Source organism: Mixophyes fleayi, unplaced genomic scaffold, assembly GCF_038048845.1.
Source record: "Mixophyes fleayi isolate aMixFle1 unplaced genomic scaffold, aMixFle1.hap1 Scaffold_1747, whole genome shotgun sequence".
Classification (NCBI taxonomy): Eukaryota; Metazoa; Chordata; class Amphibia; order Anura; family Limnodynastidae; genus Mixophyes; species Mixophyes fleayi.
The window spans coordinates 21,672-37,500 of record NW_027446067.1 but is presented as its reverse complement, the minus strand read 5'-3'; the positions used below and the strand labels follow the sequence as shown (position 1 = coordinate 37,500).

Sequence of the window (15,829 nt, the reverse complement as noted above, 5' to 3'; positions counted from 1 at the left end):
ACCTGGGGATACCAGGTGCTGTAGGTTTTTTGTTTTTTCGTTTTTTTATTCTCTCTTGTCCTGCTTCCTTCAATGCTGGTGTTGAGATTTATAAGAGATATAGGTTAGTAGGCAAACAATACCTACAGCCATACCACCCTGAACAAGCCTAAACTCATCTGATCTTGGAAGCTAAGCAGGGCCAGGCCTGGTTAGTACTTGGATGGGAGACCACCTGGGAATACCAGGTGCTGTGGGGTTTTTTTTCATTTTTTTTTTCTCTCTTGTTCCTGCTTCCTTCAATGCTGGTGTTGAGATGTATAAGAAAATGTTGGTCAGTAAGCAAGCAATACCTACAGTAAACACACCTGAACATGCCCAATCTCATCTGATCTTGAAAGCTAACCAGGGCCGGGCCTGTTTAGTACTTGGATGGGAGACCACCTGGGAATACCAGGTGCTGTAGGTTTGTTGTTTTTTTTCCATTTTTTTTTCCTCTCTTGGTTCTGCGTCCTTCAATTCTAGTGTGAGATGTATAAGAGATGTAGGTCAATAGAGCAGCAATACCTATAGCCACACCACCCTGAACAAGATCAATCTCGTCTGATCTTGGAAGCTAAGCAGGGCCGACCCTGGTTAGTATTTGGATGGGAGACCATCTGGGGATACCAGGTGCTGATGGTTTTTTTTTTTCGTTATTTTTTTTCTCTTGTTCCTGCTTCCTTCAATGCTGGTGTTGAGATGTATAAGAGATGTAGGTCAGTAGCAAGCAGGAACTACAGCCACACCACCCTGAACAAGTCCAATCTCCTCTAATCTTGGAAGCTAAGCAGGGCCAGGCCTGGTTAGTACTTGGATGGGTGACCACCTGTGAATACCAGGTGCTGCAGGTTGTTTTTTTTCTCTCTTGTTCCTGCTTCCTTCATTGCTGGTGTTGAGATGTATAAGAGATGTATGTCAGTAGGCAGGCAATATCTACTGTCAACCACCCTGAACAGGCCCAATCTTGTCTGATCTGGAAGCTAAGCAGGGCCAGGCCTGGTTAGTACTTGGATGGGAGAGCACCTGGGAATACCAGGTTCTGTGGTTTTTTTTTTTCATTTTTTTTTCTTTCTTGTTCCTGCTTCCTTCATTGCTGGTGTGAGATGTATAAAGAGATGTTGGTCAGTAGGCAAGCAATACCTACAGTAAATCACCCTGAACATGCCCGATCTCGTCTGATTTTGGAAGCTTAGCAGGGCCGGGTCTGGTCAGTACTTCAATGGGAGACCACCTAGGAATACCAGGTGCTGTAGGTTTTATTTTTTCCTTTTTTTCTCTCTCTTGTTCTGCTTTCTTCAATGCCGGTGTTGAGATGTATAAGAGATGTAGGTCAGTAAGCAAGCAATACCTACAGCCACACCACCCTGAACAAGTCCAAGCTCATCTAATCTTGAAAGCTAAGCAGGGCCAGGCCTGGTTAATACTTGGATGGGAGAGCATCTGGGAATACCAGGTGCTGTGGGTTTTTTTTTTCTTTTTTTTCTCTCTCTTGTTTCTGCTTTCTTCAATGCTGGTGTTGAGATGCATATGCGATGTTGGTCAGTAGGCAAGCAATACCTACAGTAAATCACCCTGAATATGCCCAATCTCATCTGATCTTGGAAGTTAAGCAGGGTCGGGTCTGGTTAGTACTTGGATGGGAGACAACCTGGAAATACCGAGTGCTGTTGGTTTTTTTTTTTTCCTTTTTTTTCTCTCTTTTTCCTGCTTCCTTCAATGCTGGTGTTAAGATGTATAAGAGATGTAGGTTAGCAGGCAAGTAATACATACAGTCAGCCACCATGAACATGCCCAATCTTGTCTGATCTTGGAAGCTAAGCAGGGTCGGGCCTGGTTAGTACTTCGATGGGAGACCAACTGGGAATACCAGGTGTTGTAGGTTTGTTTTTTTCGTTTTTTTTTTCTCTCTGTTCCTGCTACCTTCAATGCTGGTGTTCAGATGTATAAGAGATGTAGGTTAGTAGGCAAGCAATACCTATAGCCACACCACCCTGAACAAGACCAATCTCGTCTGATCTTGGAAGCTAAGCAGGGCCGGTCCTGGTTACTACTTGGATGGGAGACCACCTGGGAATACCAGGTGCTGTAGATTCTTTTTTCTCTCTATTTCCTGCTTCCTTCAATGCTGGTGTGGAGATGTATAAGAGATGTAGGTCAATGGGCAAGCACTATACCGTACAGCTAAACCACCCTGAACAAGATCAATCTCGTCTAATCTTGGAAGCTAAGCAGGGCCAGCCTGGTCAGTACTTTGATGGGAGACCACCTAGGAATACAGGGTGCTGTAGGGTTTTATTTTTCGTTTTTTCTCTCTCTTGTTCCTGCTTTTCTCCATGCCGATGTTGAGATGTATAATAGATGTAGGTCAGTAAGGAAGCAATACCTACATCTACACCAGCCTGAACAAGCCCAATCTCGTCTAATCTTGAAAGCTAAGGCAGGGGCCAGGCCTGGTTAGTACTTGGAAGGGAGACCAGCTGGAATACCAGGTGCTGTAGGTTGTTTTTTTTTTTCGTTTTGTTTTTCTCTCTTGTTCCTGCTTTCTTTAATGCTGGTGTTCAGATGTATAAGAGATGTATGTCAATAGGCCAGTATACAAGCAGTACCTCCAGCCATACCACCCTGAACAAGCCTAAACTGATCTGATCTTGGAAGCTAAGTAGGGCCAGGTCTGGTTAGTACTTAGATTGGAGACCACCTGGGAATACCATTACTGTAGGTATTTTTTTCCGTTTTTTTTTCTCTCTTTTCCTGCTTCCTTCAATGCTGGTGTTGAGATGTATAAGAGATGTAGGTCAGTAGACAAGCAATACCTACAGCCATACCACTCTGAACAAGCCCAAACTCATCTTATCTTGAAAGCAAAGTGGGGCCAGGCCTGGTTAGTACTTGGATGGGAGACCACCTGGGAATACCAGGTGCTGTACAGTTTTTTTTTCATTTTTTTTTTCTCTCTTGTTCCTGTTTCCTTCAATGCTGGTGTTGAGATGTATAAGAGATGTTTGTCATTAAGCAAGCAATACCTACAGTAAACCACCCTGAACATGCCCAATCTCATCTGATCTTGGAAGCCAACCAGGGCCGGGCCTGGTTAGTACTTGGATGGGAAACCACCTGGGAATACCAGGTGCTGTTGGTTTTTTTTTCTTCCGTTTTTTTTTCTCTCTTGTTTCTGCGTCCTTCAATTGTAGTGTTGAGATGTATAAGAGATGTAGGTTAATAGGCAAGCAAAACCTACAGCCACACGACCCTGAACAAGATCAATCTCGTCTGATCTTGAACGCTAAGCAGGGCCAGCCCTGGTTAGTACTTGGATGGGAGACCACCTGGAATACCATGTGCTGTAAGTTTTATTTTTTTCGTTTTTTTCTCTCTCTTGTTCCTGTTTTTCTTCAATGCCGGTGTTGAGATGTATAATAGATGTAGGTCAGTAGGCAAGCACTACCTACAGCCACACCACCCTGAACAAGCTCAATCTTGTCTAATCTTGGAAGCTAAGCAGGGCCAGGCCTGGTTAGTACTTGGATGGGAGACCACCTGGGAATACCAGGTGCTGTAGGTTGTTTTTTTTTTCGTTTTTTTTTCTTTCTTGTTCCTGCTGCCTTCAATGCTGGTGTTGAGATGTATAAGAGATGTAGGTCAGTAGGCAAGCAATACCTACAGTAAACCACCCTGAACATGCCTGATATCGTCTGATCTTGGAAGCTATGCAGGGCTGGGCCTGGTTAGTACTTGGATGGGAGACCACCTGGGAATACTAGGTGCTGTAGGTTTTTTTTCTCTCTTGTTCCTGCTTCCTTCAATGCCGGTGTTGAGATGTATAAGAGATGTAGGTCAGTAAGCAAGCAATACCTACAGCCACACCACCCTGAACAAGCCCAATATTGTCTGATCTTGCAAGCTAAGCAGGGTCGGGCCTGGTTAGTACTTAGATGGAAGACCACCTGGGAATACCAGGTGCTGTAGGATTTTTTTTTTCGTTTTTTTTTCTCTCTTGTACCTGCTTCCTTCAATGCTGGTGTTGAGATGTATAAGAGATGTTGGTAAGTAGGCAAGCAATACCTATAGTAAACCACAGTGAACATGCCCAAGCTCATCTGATCTTGGAAGCTAAGCAGGGTCGGGTCTGGTTAGTACTTGGATGGGAGACAACCTGGGAATACCGAGTGCTGTTGGGTTTTTTTTTTCGTTTTTTTTTCTCTCTTTTTCCTGCTTCCTTCAATGCTGGTGTTGAGATGTATAAGAGATGTAGGTTAGCAGGCAAGTAATACATACAGTCAACCACCCTGAACATGCCCAATCTTGTCTGATCTTGGAAGCTAAGCAGGGCCTGCCCTGGTTAGTACTTGGATGGGAGACCACCTGGGGATACCAGGTGCTGTAGGTTTGTTTTTTTCGTTTTTTATTCTTTCTTGTTCCTGCTTCCTTCAATGCTGGTGTTGAGATGTATAAGAGTTGTAGGTCAGTCGGGAAGCAGTACCTACAATAAACCACCCTGAACATGCCCAATCTCATTTCATCTTGGAAGCTAAGCAGGACTGGGCTTGGTTAGTACTTGGATGGGAGACCATCTGGGGATACCAGGTGCTGATGGGTTTTTTTTTTTTCGTTATTTTTTTTCTCTTGTTCCTGCTTCTTTCAATGCTGGTGTTGAGATGTATAAGAGATGTAGGTCAGTAGGCAAGCAGGACCTACAGCCACACCACCCTGAACAAGATCAATCTCCTCTGATCTTGGAATCTAAGCAGGGCCGCGCCTGGTCAGTACTTCGATGGGAGACCACCTAAGAATATCAGGTGCTGTAGGTTTTTTTTTTTTCCGTTTTTTTTTCTCTCTTGTTTCTCCGTCCTTCAATTCTAGTGTTGAGATGTATAAGAGATGTAGGTCAATGGGCAAGCAATACCTACAGCCACACCACCCTGAACAAGATCAATCTCGTCTGATCTTGGAAGCTAAGCAGGGCCGACCCTGGTTAGTACTTGGATGGGAGACCACCTGGGAATACCAGGTGCTGTAAGTTTTATTTTTTCGTTTTTTTCTCTCTCTTGTTCCTGCTTCCTTCAATGCTGGTGTTGAGATGTATAAGAGATGTTGGTCAGTACGCAAGCAATACCTACAGTCAACCACCCTGAACATGCCCAATCTCGTCTGATCTTGGAAGCTAAGCAGGGCCGGGCCTGGTTAGTACTTGGATGGGAGACCACCTGGGAATACCAGGTGCTGTAGGTTTTTTTTTTCCGTTTTATTTTCTCTCTTGTTCCTGCTTCCGTCAATTCTGGTGTCTAGATGTATAAGAGATGTTGGTCAGTAGGCAAGCAATACCTACAGTAAACCACCCTGAACATGCCCAATCTCATCTTATCTTGGAAGCTAAGCAGGGCCGGACCTGGTTAGTACTTGGATGGAAGACCACCTTGCAATACCAGGTGCTGTAGGTTTTTTTTTTTCTCTCTTGTTCCTGCATCCTTCAATGCTGGTGTTGAGATATATAACAGATGTAGGTCAGTATGCAAACAATACCTTTAGCCACACCACCCTGAACAAGCCCAAACTTGTCTGATCTTTGAAGCTAAGCAGGGGTGGGCATGGTTAGTACTTGGATGGGAGACCACTTTGGAATACCAGGTGCTGTAGGTTTTTTTTTTTCGGTTTTTTTTTTCCCTTGTTCCTGCTTCCTGCAATGCTGTTGTTGAGATGTATAAGAGATGTTGGTCAGTAAGCAAGCAATACCTACAGCCACACCACCCTGAACAAGCCCAAACTCGTCTGATCTTGGAAGCTAAGCAGGGCTGGGCCTGATTAGTACTTGGATGGGAGACCACCTGGGAATACCAGGTGCTGTAGGTTTTTTTTTTCTCTTTTGTTCCTGCTTCCTTCATTTCTGGTGTTGAGATGTATAAGAGATGTAGGTCAGTAGGCAAGCAATACCTACAGTCAACCACCCTGAACATGCCTAATCTCCTCTGATCTTGGAAGCTAAGCAGGGTTGGGCCTGGTTAGCACTTGGATGGGAGACCACCTGGGGATACCAGGTGCTGTAGGTTTTTTTTTTTTCGTTTTTTTATTCTCTCTTGTTCCTGCTTCCTTCAATGCTGGTGTTGAGATGTATAAGAGATATAGGTTAGTAGGCAAACAATACCTACAGCCAAACCACCCTGAACAAGATCAATCTCGTCTAATCTTGGAAGCTAAGCAGGGCCAGACCTGGTCAGTACTTCGATGGGAGACCACCTAGGAATACTAGGTGCTGTAGGTTTTATTTTTTCCGGTTTTTTTTCTCTCTTGTTTCTGCTTCCTTCAATTCTAGTGTTGAGATGTATAAGAGATGTAGGTCTGTAGGCAAACAATACCTACAGCCACACCACCCTGAACAAGACCAATCTCGTCTGATCTTGAAAGCTAAGCAGGGCCGGTCCTGGTTAGTACTTGGATGGGAGAACACCTGGGAATACCAGGTGCTGTAGGTTTTTTTTTTTTCGTTTTTTTTTCTCTCTTGTTCCTGCTTCCTTCAATGCTGGTGTTGAGATGTATAAGAGATGTAGGTCAGTAGGCAAGCAATACCTACAGCCACACCACCCTGAACAAGATCAATCTCGTCTGATCTTGGAAGCTAAGCAGGGCCGCGCCTGGTCAGTACTTCGATGGGAGACCACCTAGGAATACCAGGTGCTGTAGGTTTTATTTTTTAGTTTTTTTCTCTCTCTTGTTTTTGCTTTCTTCAATGCCGGTGTTGAGATGTATAAGAGATGTAGGTCAGTAAGCAAGCAATACCTACAGCCACACAACCCTGAACAAGTCCAATCTCATTTAATCGTCAAAGCTAAGCAGGTCCAGGCCTGGTTAGTACTTGGATGGGAGAGCACCTGGGAATACCAGGTGCTGTGGGGTTTTTTTTTCGTTTTTTTTTCTCTCTTGTTCCTGCTTCCTTCAATGCTGGTGTTGAGATGTATAAGAGATGTTGGTCAGTAGGCAAGCAATACCTACAGTAAACCACAGTGAACATGCCAAAGCTCATTTGTTCTTGGAAGCTAAGCAGGGTCGGGTCTGGTTAGTACTTGGATGGGAGACCACCTTGGAATACCAGGTGCATTAGGTTTTTTTTTTCGTTTTTTTTTCTCTCTTGTTCCTGCTTCCTTCAATGCTGGTGTTGATATGTATAACAGATGTAGGTCAGTATGCAAGCAATACCTTTAGCCACACCACCCTGAACAAGCCCAATCTTGTCTGATCCTTGAAGCTAAGCAGGGCCGGGCCTGGTTAGTACTTGGATGGGAGACCACCTGGAAATACCAGGTTCTGTAGTTTATTTTTTTCGTTTTATTTTCTCTCTTGTTCCTGCTTCTTTCAATGTCCGTGTTGAGATGTATAAGAGATGTAGGTCAGTAAGTAGGCAAGCAATACCTACAGCACAACACCCTGAATAAGCCCAATCTTGTCTTATCTTGAAAGCTAAGCAGGACCGGGCCTGGTTAGTACTTGGATGGGAGAGCACCTGGGGATACCAGGTGCTGTAGGTTTTATTTTTTCGTTTTTTTCTCTCTCTTGTTTCTGCTTTCTTCAATGCCGGTGTTGAGATGTATAAGAGACGTAGGTCAGTAAGAAAGCAACACCTACAGCCACACCACCGTGAACATGTCCAAGCTCATCTAATCTTGAAAGCTAAGCAGGGCCAGGCCTGGTTAGTACTTGGATGGGAGAGCACCTAGGAATACCAGGTGCTTTGTGTTTTTTTTTCTCTCTTGTTCCTGCTTCCTTCAATGCTGGTGTTGAGATGTATAAGAGATGTTGGTCAGGAAGCAAGCAATACCTATAGTAAACCACCCTGAACAAGCCCAAACTTGTCTGATCTTGGAAGCTAAGCAGAGCTGGGCCTGGTTAGTACTTGGATGGGAGACCACCTGGGATTACCAGGTGCTGTAGGGTTTTTTTTTCCGTTTTTTTTTTCTCTCTTGTTCCTGCTTCCTTCATTGCTGGTGTTGAGATGTATAACAGATGTAGGTCAGTAGGAAAGCAATACCTACAGTCAAGAACCATGAACATGCCCAAACTCGTCTGATCTTTAAGCTAAGCAGGGCCGGGCCTGGTTAGTACTTGGATGGGAGACCACCTGGAAATACCAGGTTCTGTAGTTTATTTTTTTCGTTTTTTTTTCTCTCTTGTTCCTGCTTCCTTCAATGTCCGTGTTGAGATGTATAAGAGATGTAGGTCAGTAAGTAGGCAAGAAATCCCTACAGCCATACCACCCTGAACAAGCCCAAACTCATCTGTGCTTGTAAGCTAAGCAAGGCCAGGCCTGGTTAGTACTTGGATGGGAGACCACCTGGGAATACCAAGTGCTGTAGTTTTTTTTTTCGTTTTTTTTTCTCTCTTGTTCCTGCTTCCTTCAATGTCCGTGTTGAGATGTATAAGAGATGTAGGTCAGTAATTATGCAAGCAATACCTACAGCAGAACACCCTGAATAAGCCTGATTGTGGAAGCTAAGCAGGGTTGGGCATGGTTAGTACTTGGATGGGAGACCACCTGGGAATACCAGGTGCTGTAGGTTTTTGTTTTTTTAAGTTTTTTTTTCTCTCTTGTTCATGCTTCCTTCAATGCTGGTGTCTAGATGTATAAGAGATGTTGGTCAGTAGGCAAACAGTACCTGCAGTAAACCACCCTGAACATGCCCAATCTCATCTTATCTTGGAAGCTAAGCAGGGCCGGACCTGGTTAATACTTGGATGGGAGACCACCTGGGAATACCAGGTGCTGTTTGTTTTTTGTTTTTTTTCTCTCTTGTTCCTGCTTCCTTCAATGTCCGTGTTGAGATGTATAAGAGATGTAGGTCAGTAGGCAAGCAATACTTACAGCACTACACCCTGAATAAGCCCAATCTTGTCTGATCTTGGAAGCTAAGCAGGGCTGGGCATGGTTAGTACTTGGATGGGAGACCACCTGTGAATACTAGGTGCTGTAGGTGTTTTTTTTTCTCTCTTGTTCCTGCTTCCTTCAATGCTGGTGTTGAGATGTATAAGAGATGTAGGTCAGTAGACAAGCAATACCTATAATAAACCACCCTGAACATGCCCAATCTCATTTCATCTTGGAAGCTAAGCAGTACTGGGCTTGGTTAGTACTTGGATGGGAGACCACCTGGGGATACCAGGTGCTGTAGGTTTGTTTTGTTTTTTCGTTTTTTATTCTCTCTTGTTCCTGCTTCCTTCAATGCTGGTGTTGAGATGTATAAGAGATGTAGGTTAGTAGGCAAACAATACATACAGCCACACCACCCTGTACAAGACCACTCTCGTCTTATCTTGGAAGCTAAGCAGGGCCGGACCTGGTTAGTATTTGGATGGGAGAGCACCTGGGAATACCAGGTGCTGTCGTTTTTTGTTTTTTTCGTTATTTTTTCTCTGTTGTTCCTGCTTCCTTCAATGCTGGTGTTGAGATGTATAAGAGATGTAGGTCAGTCGGGAAGCAATACCTACAGTCATCCACCCTGAACATGCCCAATCTTATCTGATCTTGTAAGCTAAGCAGGGCCGGGACTGGTTAGTACTTGCATGGGAGACCACCTGGGAATACCAGGTGCTGTCGGATTTTTCTTTCTCTCTTGTTCCTGCTTCCTTCTATGCTGGTGTTGAGATGTAGGTCAGTAGTCAAGCAATGCCTACAGTAAATCACCCTGAACATGCCCGATCTCATCTGATCTTGAAAGCTAAGCAGGGCCACACCTGGTTAGTACTTGGATGGCAGACCACCTGGGAATACCAGGTGCTGTAGGTTTTTTTTTTCATTTTTTTTTCTCTCTTGTTCCTGCTTCCTTCAATACTGGTGTTGAGATGTATAAGAGATGTAGGTCAGTAGGCAAGCAATACCTACAGCCACACCACCCTGAACAAGCTCAATTTTGTCTGATCCTGGAAGTTAAGCAGAGCCGGCCTGGTTAGTACTTGGATGGGAGACCAACTGGGAATACCAGGTGCTGTGGGTTTTTTTTTTTTCTATTTTTTTTTCTCTCTTGTTCCTGCTTCCTTCAATGCTGGTGTTGAGATGTATAAGAAATGTAGGTCAGTAGATAAGCAATACCTACAGTCATCCACCCTGAACATGCCCAATCTCCTCTGATCTTGGAAGCTAAGCAGGGTTGGGCCTGGTTAGTACTTGGATGGGAGACCAACTGGGAATACCAGGTGCTGTAGGTTTATTTTTTTCGTTTTTTTTTCTCTCTTGTTCCTGCTTCCTTCAATGCCGGTGTTGAGATGTATAAGAGATGTAGGTCAGTAAGCAAGCAATACCTACAGCCACACCACCCTGAACAAGTCCAATCTCATCTAATCTTGGAAGCTAAGCAGGGCCAGGCCTGGTTAGTACTTGGATAGGTGACCACCTGGGAATACCAGGTGCTGTAGGTTGTTTTTTTTTTCGTTTTTTTTTCTCTCTTGTTCCTGCTTCCTTCATTGCTGGTGTTGAAATGTATAAGAGATGTATGTCAGTAGGCAGGCAATGCCTACTGTCAACCACCCTGAACATGCCCAATCTCGTCTGATCTTGGAAGCTAAGCAGGGCTGGTCCTGGTTAGTACTTGAATGGGAGACCACCTGAGAATACCAGGTGCTGTAGGTTTTTTTTTTCATTTTTTTTTCTCTCTTGTTCCTGCTTCCTTCAATGTTGGTGTTGAGATGTATAAGAGATGTAGGTCAGTCAGCAAGCAATACCTACAGCCACACCGCCCTGAACAAGCATGATCTTGGAAGCTAAGCAGACCCAGGCCTGGTTAGTACTTGGATGGGAGACCACCTGGGAATACCAGGTGCTGTAGGTTTTATTTTTTCGTTTTTTTCTCTCTTTTGTTCCTGCTTTCTTCAATGCCGGTGTTGAGATGTATAAGAGATGTTGGTCAGTAGGCAAGCAATACCTACAGTAAACCACTCTGAACATGCCCTATCTCGTCTGATCTTGGAAGCTTAGCAGGGCCGGGAACTGGTTAGTACTTGGATGGGAGAGCACCTGGGAATACCAGGTGCTGTAGGTTTTTTTTTTTCATTTTTTTTTCTCTCTTGTTCCTGCTTTCTTTAATGCTGGTGTTGAGATGTATAAGAGATGTATGTCAGTAGGACAGGAGGCAAGCAGTACCTACAGCCATACCACCCTGAACAAGTCCAAACTCATCTGATCTTGGAAGCTAAGCTGAACCAGGCCTGGTTAGTACTTTGATGGGAGACCACCTGGGAATACCAGGTGCTGTAGGTTTTTTTTTTCTCTCTTGTTCCTGCTTCCTTCAATGCTGGTGTTGCCCACAATTATCAACTTTCTAAGTCTTTCTGAGCAAAAGAAATCGCAAAACATTGTCATTTCTTCATTGCCGTCCAAAAACAACGCTTTTTTACACTCCTGTCTCCCTTTCTCTTGGAAACAATGACTTACATCAATCCTTTTACATAATTCTTGTTTCTCATGACATTTCTAACATTACCCACAATTATCAACTTTCTAAGTCTTTCTGAGCAAGAGAAATTGCAAAACATAGTCATTTCTTCATTGCCGTCCAAAAACAACGCTTTTTTACACTCCTGTCTCCCTTTCTCTTGGAAACAATGACTTACATCAATTCTTTTACATAATTCTTGTTTCTCATGACATTTCTAACATTGCCCACAATTATCAACTTTCTAAGTCTTTCTGAGCAAGAGAAATCGCAAAACATAGTCATTTCTTCATTGCCGTCCAAAAACAACGCTTTTTTACACTCCAGTCTCCCTTTCTCTTGGATACAATGACTTACATCAATCCTTTTACATAATTCTTGTTTCTCATGACATTTCTAACATTGCCCACAATTATCAACTTTCTAAGTCTTTCTGAGCAAGAGAAATCGCAAAACATAGTCATTTCTTCATTGCCGTCCAAAAACAACGCTTTTTTACACTCCTGTCTCCCTTTCTCTTGGAAACAATGACTTACATCAATCCTTTTACATAATTCTTGTTTCTCATGACATTTCTAACATTGTCCACAATTATCAACTTTCTAAGTCTTTCTGAGCAAGAGAAATCGCAAAACATAGTCATTTCTTCATTGCCGTCCAAAAACAACGCTTTTTTACACTCCTGTCTCCCTTTCTCTTGGAAACAATGACTTACATCAATCCTTTTACATAATTCTTGTTTCTCATGCCGTCCAAAAACAACGCTTTTTTACACTCCTGTCTCCCTTTCTCTTGGAAACAATGACTTACATCAATCCTTATGGGAGACCACCTGGGAATACCAGGTGCTGTAGGTTTTTTTTTTTGTTTTCTTTTCTCTCTTGTTCCTGCGTGCTTCAATGCTGGTTTTGAGATGTATAAGAGATGTAGGTCAGGAGGCAAGCAATACCTACAGTAAAACACCCTGAACATGCTCAATCTCATCTGATCTTGGAAGCTAACCAGGGCCGGGCCTGGTCAGTGCTTCGATGGGAGACCACCTAGGAATACCAGGTCATGTAGGTTTTTTTTTCTCTCTTGTTCCTGCTTCCTTCAATACTGGTGTTGAGATGTATAAGAGATGTAGGTCAGTAGGCAAGCAATACCTACAGCCACACCACCCTGAACAAGCTCAATTTTGTCTGATCCTGGAAGTTAAGCAGAGCCGGCCTGGTTAGTACTTGGATGGGAGACCAACTGGGAATACCAGGTGCTGTGGGTTTTTTTTTTTTCTATTTTTTTTTCTCTCTTGTTCCTGCTTCCTTCAATGCTGGTGTTGAGATGTATAAGAAATGTAGGTCAGTAGATAAGCAATACCTACAGTCATCCACCCTGAACATGCCCAATCTCCTCTGATCTTGGAAGCTAAGCAGGGTTGGGCCTGGTTAGTACTTGGATGGGAGACCAACTGGGAATACCAGGTGCTGTAGGTTTATTTTTTTCGTTTTTTTTTCTCTCTTGTTCCTGCTTCCTTCAATGCCGGTGTTGAGATGTATAAGAGATGTAGGTCAGTAAGCAAGCAATACCTACAGCCACACCACCCTGAACAAGTCCAATCTCATCTAATCTTGGAAGCTAAGCAGGGCCAGGCCTGGTTAGTACTTGGATAGGTGACCACCTGGGAATACCAGGTGCTGTAGGTTGTTTTTTTTTTCGTTTTTTTTTCTCTCTTGTTCCTGCTTTCTTCATTGCTGGTGTTGAAATGTATAAGAGATGTATGTCAGTAGGCAGGCAATGCCTACTGTCAACCACCCTGAACATGCCCAATCTCGTCTGATCTTGGAAGCTAAGCAGGGCTGGTCCTGGTTAGTACTTGAATGGGAGACCACCTGAGAATACCAGGTGCTGTAGGTTTTTTTTTTCATTTTTTTTTCTCTCTTGTTCCTGCTTCCTTCAATGTTGGTGTTGAGATGTATAAGAGATGTAGGTCAGTCAGTAAGCAATACCTACAGCCACACCGCCCTGAACAAGCATGATCTTGGAAGCTAAGCAGGCCCAGGCCTGGTTAGTACTTGGATGGGAGACCATCTGGGAATACCAGGTGCAGTAGGTTTTGTTTTTTTTCTCTCTTGTTCCTGCTTCCTTCATTGCTGGTGTTGAGATGTATAAGAGATGTAGGTCAGTAGGCATACAATACCTACAGCCACACCACCCTGAACAAGCCCAATCTGGTCTGATCTTGGAAGCTAAGCAGGGCCAGGTCTGGTTAGTATTTGGATGGGAGACCACCTGGGAATACCAGGTGCTGTAGGTTTTATTTTTTCGTTTTTTTCTCTCTTTTGTTCCTGCTTTCTTCAATGCCGGTGTTGAGATGTATAAGAGATGTTGGTCAGTAGGCAAGCAATACCTACAGTAAACCACTCTGAACATGCCCTATCTCGTCTGATCTTGGAAGCTTAGCAGGGCCGGGAACTGGTTAGTACTTGGATGGGAGAGCACCTGGGAATACCAGGTGCTGTAGGTTTTTTTTTTTCATTTTTTTTCTCTCTTGTTCCTGCTTTCTTTAATGCTGGTGTTGAGATGTATAAGAGATGTATGTCAGTAGGACAGGAGGCAAGCAGTACCTACAGCCATACCACCCTGAACAAGTCCAAACTCATCTGATCTTGGAAGCTAAGCTGAACCAGGCCTGGTTAGTACTTTGATGGGAGACCACCTGGGAATACCAGGTGCTGTAGGTTTTTTTTTTCTCTCTTGTTCCTGCTTCCTTCAATGCTGGTGTTGCCCACAATTATCAACTTTCTAAGTCTTTCTGAGCAAAAGAAATCGCAAAACATTGTCATTTCTTCATTGCCGTCCAAAAACAACGCTTTTTTAAACTCCTGTCTCCCTTTCTCTTGGAAACAATGACTTACATCAATCCTTTTACATAATTCTTGTTTCTCATGACATTTCTAACATTACCCACAATTATCAACTTTCTAAGTCTTTCTGAGCAAGAGAAATTGCAAAACATAGTCATTTCTTCATTGCCGTCCAAAAACAACGCTTTTTTACACTCCTCTCTCCCTTTCTCTTGGAAACAATGACTTACATCAATTCTTTTACATAATTCTTGTTTCTCATGACATTTCTAACATTGCCCACAATTATCAACTTTCTAAGTCTTTCTGAGCAAGAGAAATCGCAAAACATAGTCATTTCTTCATTGCCGTCCAAAAACAACGCTTTTTTACACTCCAGTCTCCCTTTCTCTTGGATACAATGACTTACATCAATCCTTTTACATAATTCTTGTTTCTCATGACATTTCTAACATTGCCCACAATTATCAACTTTCTAAGTCTTTCTGAGCAAGAGAAATCGCAAAACATAGTCATTTCTTCATTGCCGTCCAAAAACAACGCTTTTTTACACTCCTGTCTCCCTTTCTCTTGGAAACAATGACTTACATCAATCCTTTTACATAATTCTTGTTTCTCATGACATTTCTAACATTGTCCACAATTATCAACTTTCTAAGTCTTTCTGAGCAAGAGAAATCGCAAAACATAGTCATTTCTTCATTGCCGTCCAAAAACAACGCTTTTTTACACTCCTGTCTCCCTTTCTCTTGGAAACAATGACTTACATCAATCCTTATGGGAGACCACCTGGAAATACCAGGTGCTGTAGGTTTTTTTTTTTTCGTTTTCTTTTCTCTCTTGTTCCTGCGTGCTTCAATGCTGGTTTTGAGATGTATAAGAGATGTAGGTCAGGAGGCAAGCAATACCTACAGTAAAACACCCTGAACATGCCCAATCTCATCTGATCTTGGAAGCTAACCAGGGCCGGGCCTGGTCAGTGCTTCGATGGGAGACCACCTAGGAATACCAGGTCATGTAGGTTTTTTTTTCTCTCTTGTTCCTGCTACCTTCAATGCTGGTGTTGAGATGTATAAGAGATGTAGGTCATTAAGGAAGCAATAGCTACAGTCAACCACCCTGAACATGCCAAAACTCGTCTGATCTTGGAAGCTAAGCAGGGCCAGGCCTGGTTAGTACTTGAATGGGAGACCACCTGAGAATACCAGGTGCTGTAGGTTTTTTTTTTTTCGGTTTTTTTTCTCTCTTGTTCCTGCTTCCTTCAATGCTGGTGTTGAGATATATAAGAGATGTAGGTCTCTTATATATATATATTAGAAATGTCAGGAGAAACAAGAATTATGTAAAAGGATTGATGTAAGTCATTGTTTCCAAGAGAAAGGGAGACAGGAGTGTAAAAAAGCGTTGTTTTTGGACTGCAATGAAAAAATGACTATGTTTTGCGATTTCTCCTGCTCAGAAAGACTTAGAAAGTTGATAATTGTGGGCAATGTTAGAAATGTCATGAGAAACAAGAATTATGTAAAAGGATTGATGTAAGTCATTGTTTCCAGG

At 43.1% G+C, this 15,829-nt stretch overlaps 4 non-coding genes and 41 pseudogenes across 4 annotated transcripts; all 45 read left to right on the top strand.

Annotated features, from left to right (window-relative positions):
• The window catches only part of LOC142118427 (5S ribosomal RNA), a 118-nt pseudogene extending 91 nt beyond the window's left edge, over nucleotides 1-27 (top strand).
• A 93-nt stretch (nucleotides 28-120) lies between these two features.
• Nucleotides 121-239, top strand: LOC142118521 (5S ribosomal RNA; annotated as a pseudogene).
• A 91-nt stretch (nucleotides 240-330) lies between these two features.
• Nucleotides 331-448, top strand: LOC142118463 (5S ribosomal RNA; annotated as a pseudogene).
• A 305-nt stretch (nucleotides 449-753) lies between these two features.
• On the top strand, nucleotides 754-872 carry LOC142118455 (5S ribosomal RNA; annotated as a pseudogene).
• Nucleotides 873-1,159: 287 nt separating this feature from the next.
• Nucleotides 1,160-1,277, top strand: LOC142118502 (5S ribosomal RNA; annotated as a pseudogene).
• A 90-nt stretch (nucleotides 1,278-1,367) lies between these two features.
• On the top strand, nucleotides 1,368-1,486 carry LOC142118518 (5S ribosomal RNA; annotated as a pseudogene).
• A 90-nt stretch (nucleotides 1,487-1,576) lies between these two features.
• LOC142118487 (5S ribosomal RNA) lies at nucleotides 1,577-1,694 on the top strand (annotated as a pseudogene).
• A 91-nt stretch (nucleotides 1,695-1,785) lies between these two features.
• LOC142118444 (5S ribosomal RNA) lies at nucleotides 1,786-1,903 on the top strand (annotated as a pseudogene).
• A 91-nt stretch (nucleotides 1,904-1,994) lies between these two features.
• LOC142118402 (5S ribosomal RNA) lies at nucleotides 1,995-2,113 on the top strand (annotated as a pseudogene).
• Nucleotides 2,114-3,042: 929 nt separating this feature from the next.
• Nucleotides 3,043-3,160, top strand: LOC142118547 (5S ribosomal RNA; annotated as a pseudogene).
• A 304-nt stretch (nucleotides 3,161-3,464) lies between these two features.
• On the top strand, nucleotides 3,465-3,583 carry LOC142118552 (5S ribosomal RNA; annotated as a pseudogene).
• Nucleotides 3,584-3,676: 93 nt separating this feature from the next.
• LOC142118453 (5S ribosomal RNA) lies at nucleotides 3,677-3,794 on the top strand (annotated as a pseudogene).
• Nucleotides 3,795-3,871: 77 nt separating this feature from the next.
• Nucleotides 3,872-3,990, top strand: LOC142118440 (5S ribosomal RNA; annotated as a pseudogene).
• Nucleotides 3,991-4,290: 300 nt separating this feature from the next.
• Nucleotides 4,291-4,408, top strand: LOC142118480 (5S ribosomal RNA; annotated as a pseudogene).
• A 302-nt stretch (nucleotides 4,409-4,710) lies between these two features.
• LOC142118435 (5S ribosomal RNA) lies at nucleotides 4,711-4,829 on the top strand (annotated as a pseudogene).
• A 93-nt stretch (nucleotides 4,830-4,922) lies between these two features.
• Nucleotides 4,923-5,041, top strand: LOC142118422 (5S ribosomal RNA; annotated as a pseudogene).
• A 91-nt stretch (nucleotides 5,042-5,132) lies between these two features.
• LOC142118516 (5S ribosomal RNA) lies at nucleotides 5,133-5,250 on the top strand. The gene has a single exon (XR_012683093.1). It is a non-coding gene; the product is annotated as a 5S ribosomal RNA (ribosomal RNA).
• A 91-nt stretch (nucleotides 5,251-5,341) lies between these two features.
• LOC142118483 (5S ribosomal RNA) lies at nucleotides 5,342-5,459 on the top strand (annotated as a pseudogene).
• An 80-nt stretch (nucleotides 5,460-5,539) lies between these two features.
• On the top strand, nucleotides 5,540-5,658 carry LOC142118467 (5S ribosomal RNA; annotated as a pseudogene).
• A 91-nt stretch (nucleotides 5,659-5,749) lies between these two features.
• Nucleotides 5,750-5,868, top strand: LOC142118393 (5S ribosomal RNA). Its single transcript, XR_012683082.1, has one exon. It is a non-coding gene; the product is annotated as a 5S ribosomal RNA (ribosomal RNA).
• A 79-nt stretch (nucleotides 5,869-5,947) lies between these two features.
• On the top strand, nucleotides 5,948-6,065 carry LOC142118403 (5S ribosomal RNA; annotated as a pseudogene).
• Nucleotides 6,066-6,158: 93 nt separating this feature from the next.
• On the top strand, nucleotides 6,159-6,277 carry LOC142118485 (5S ribosomal RNA; annotated as a pseudogene).
• Nucleotides 6,278-6,369: 92 nt separating this feature from the next.
• LOC142118401 (5S ribosomal RNA) lies at nucleotides 6,370-6,488 on the top strand (annotated as a pseudogene).
• A 92-nt stretch (nucleotides 6,489-6,580) lies between these two features.
• LOC142118405 (5S ribosomal RNA) lies at nucleotides 6,581-6,699 on the top strand (annotated as a pseudogene).
• Nucleotides 6,700-7,207: 508 nt separating this feature from the next.
• On the top strand, nucleotides 7,208-7,326 carry LOC142118503 (5S ribosomal RNA; annotated as a pseudogene).
• A 500-nt stretch (nucleotides 7,327-7,826) lies between these two features.
• On the top strand, nucleotides 7,827-7,944 carry LOC142118493 (5S ribosomal RNA; annotated as a pseudogene).
• Nucleotides 7,945-8,247: 303 nt separating this feature from the next.
• On the top strand, nucleotides 8,248-8,366 carry LOC142118451 (5S ribosomal RNA; annotated as a pseudogene).
• A 295-nt stretch (nucleotides 8,367-8,661) lies between these two features.
• LOC142118482 (5S ribosomal RNA) lies at nucleotides 8,662-8,779 on the top strand (annotated as a pseudogene).
• An 84-nt stretch (nucleotides 8,780-8,863) lies between these two features.
• LOC142118500 (5S ribosomal RNA) lies at nucleotides 8,864-8,981 on the top strand (annotated as a pseudogene).
• A 505-nt stretch (nucleotides 8,982-9,486) lies between these two features.
• LOC142118489 (5S ribosomal RNA) lies at nucleotides 9,487-9,604 on the top strand (annotated as a pseudogene).
• Nucleotides 9,605-9,672: 68 nt separating this feature from the next.
• Nucleotides 9,673-9,790, top strand: LOC142118479 (5S ribosomal RNA; annotated as a pseudogene).
• Nucleotides 9,791-9,880: 90 nt separating this feature from the next.
• LOC142118505 (5S ribosomal RNA) lies at nucleotides 9,881-9,998 on the top strand (annotated as a pseudogene).
• Nucleotides 9,999-10,091: 93 nt separating this feature from the next.
• Nucleotides 10,092-10,209, top strand: LOC142118400 (5S ribosomal RNA). The gene has a single exon (XR_012683083.1). It is a non-coding gene; the product is annotated as a 5S ribosomal RNA (ribosomal RNA).
• Nucleotides 10,210-10,300: 91 nt separating this feature from the next.
• On the top strand, nucleotides 10,301-10,419 carry LOC142118545 (5S ribosomal RNA; annotated as a pseudogene).
• Nucleotides 10,420-10,512: 93 nt separating this feature from the next.
• On the top strand, nucleotides 10,513-10,630 carry LOC142118541 (5S ribosomal RNA; annotated as a pseudogene).
• A 508-nt stretch (nucleotides 10,631-11,138) lies between these two features.
• Nucleotides 11,139-11,257, top strand: LOC142118414 (5S ribosomal RNA; annotated as a pseudogene).
• Nucleotides 11,258-12,379: 1,122 nt separating this feature from the next.
• LOC142118509 (5S ribosomal RNA) lies at nucleotides 12,380-12,497 on the top strand (annotated as a pseudogene).
• A 78-nt stretch (nucleotides 12,498-12,575) lies between these two features.
• LOC142118504 (5S ribosomal RNA) lies at nucleotides 12,576-12,693 on the top strand (annotated as a pseudogene).
• A 93-nt stretch (nucleotides 12,694-12,786) lies between these two features.
• Nucleotides 12,787-12,904, top strand: LOC142118555 (5S ribosomal RNA). The gene has a single exon (XR_012683096.1). It is a non-coding gene; the product is annotated as a 5S ribosomal RNA (ribosomal RNA).
• Nucleotides 12,905-12,995: 91 nt separating this feature from the next.
• Nucleotides 12,996-13,114, top strand: LOC142118544 (5S ribosomal RNA; annotated as a pseudogene).
• Nucleotides 13,115-13,207: 93 nt separating this feature from the next.
• LOC142118540 (5S ribosomal RNA) lies at nucleotides 13,208-13,325 on the top strand (annotated as a pseudogene).
• Nucleotides 13,326-13,606: 281 nt separating this feature from the next.
• On the top strand, nucleotides 13,607-13,725 carry LOC142118554 (5S ribosomal RNA; annotated as a pseudogene).
• A 308-nt stretch (nucleotides 13,726-14,033) lies between these two features.
• On the top strand, nucleotides 14,034-14,152 carry LOC142118413 (5S ribosomal RNA; annotated as a pseudogene).
• A 1,029-nt stretch (nucleotides 14,153-15,181) lies between these two features.
• On the top strand, nucleotides 15,182-15,299 carry LOC142118497 (5S ribosomal RNA; annotated as a pseudogene).
• A 78-nt stretch (nucleotides 15,300-15,377) lies between these two features.
• On the top strand, nucleotides 15,378-15,495 carry LOC142118445 (5S ribosomal RNA; annotated as a pseudogene).
• The last annotated feature ends 334 nt before the right edge of the window (nucleotides 15,496-15,829 follow it).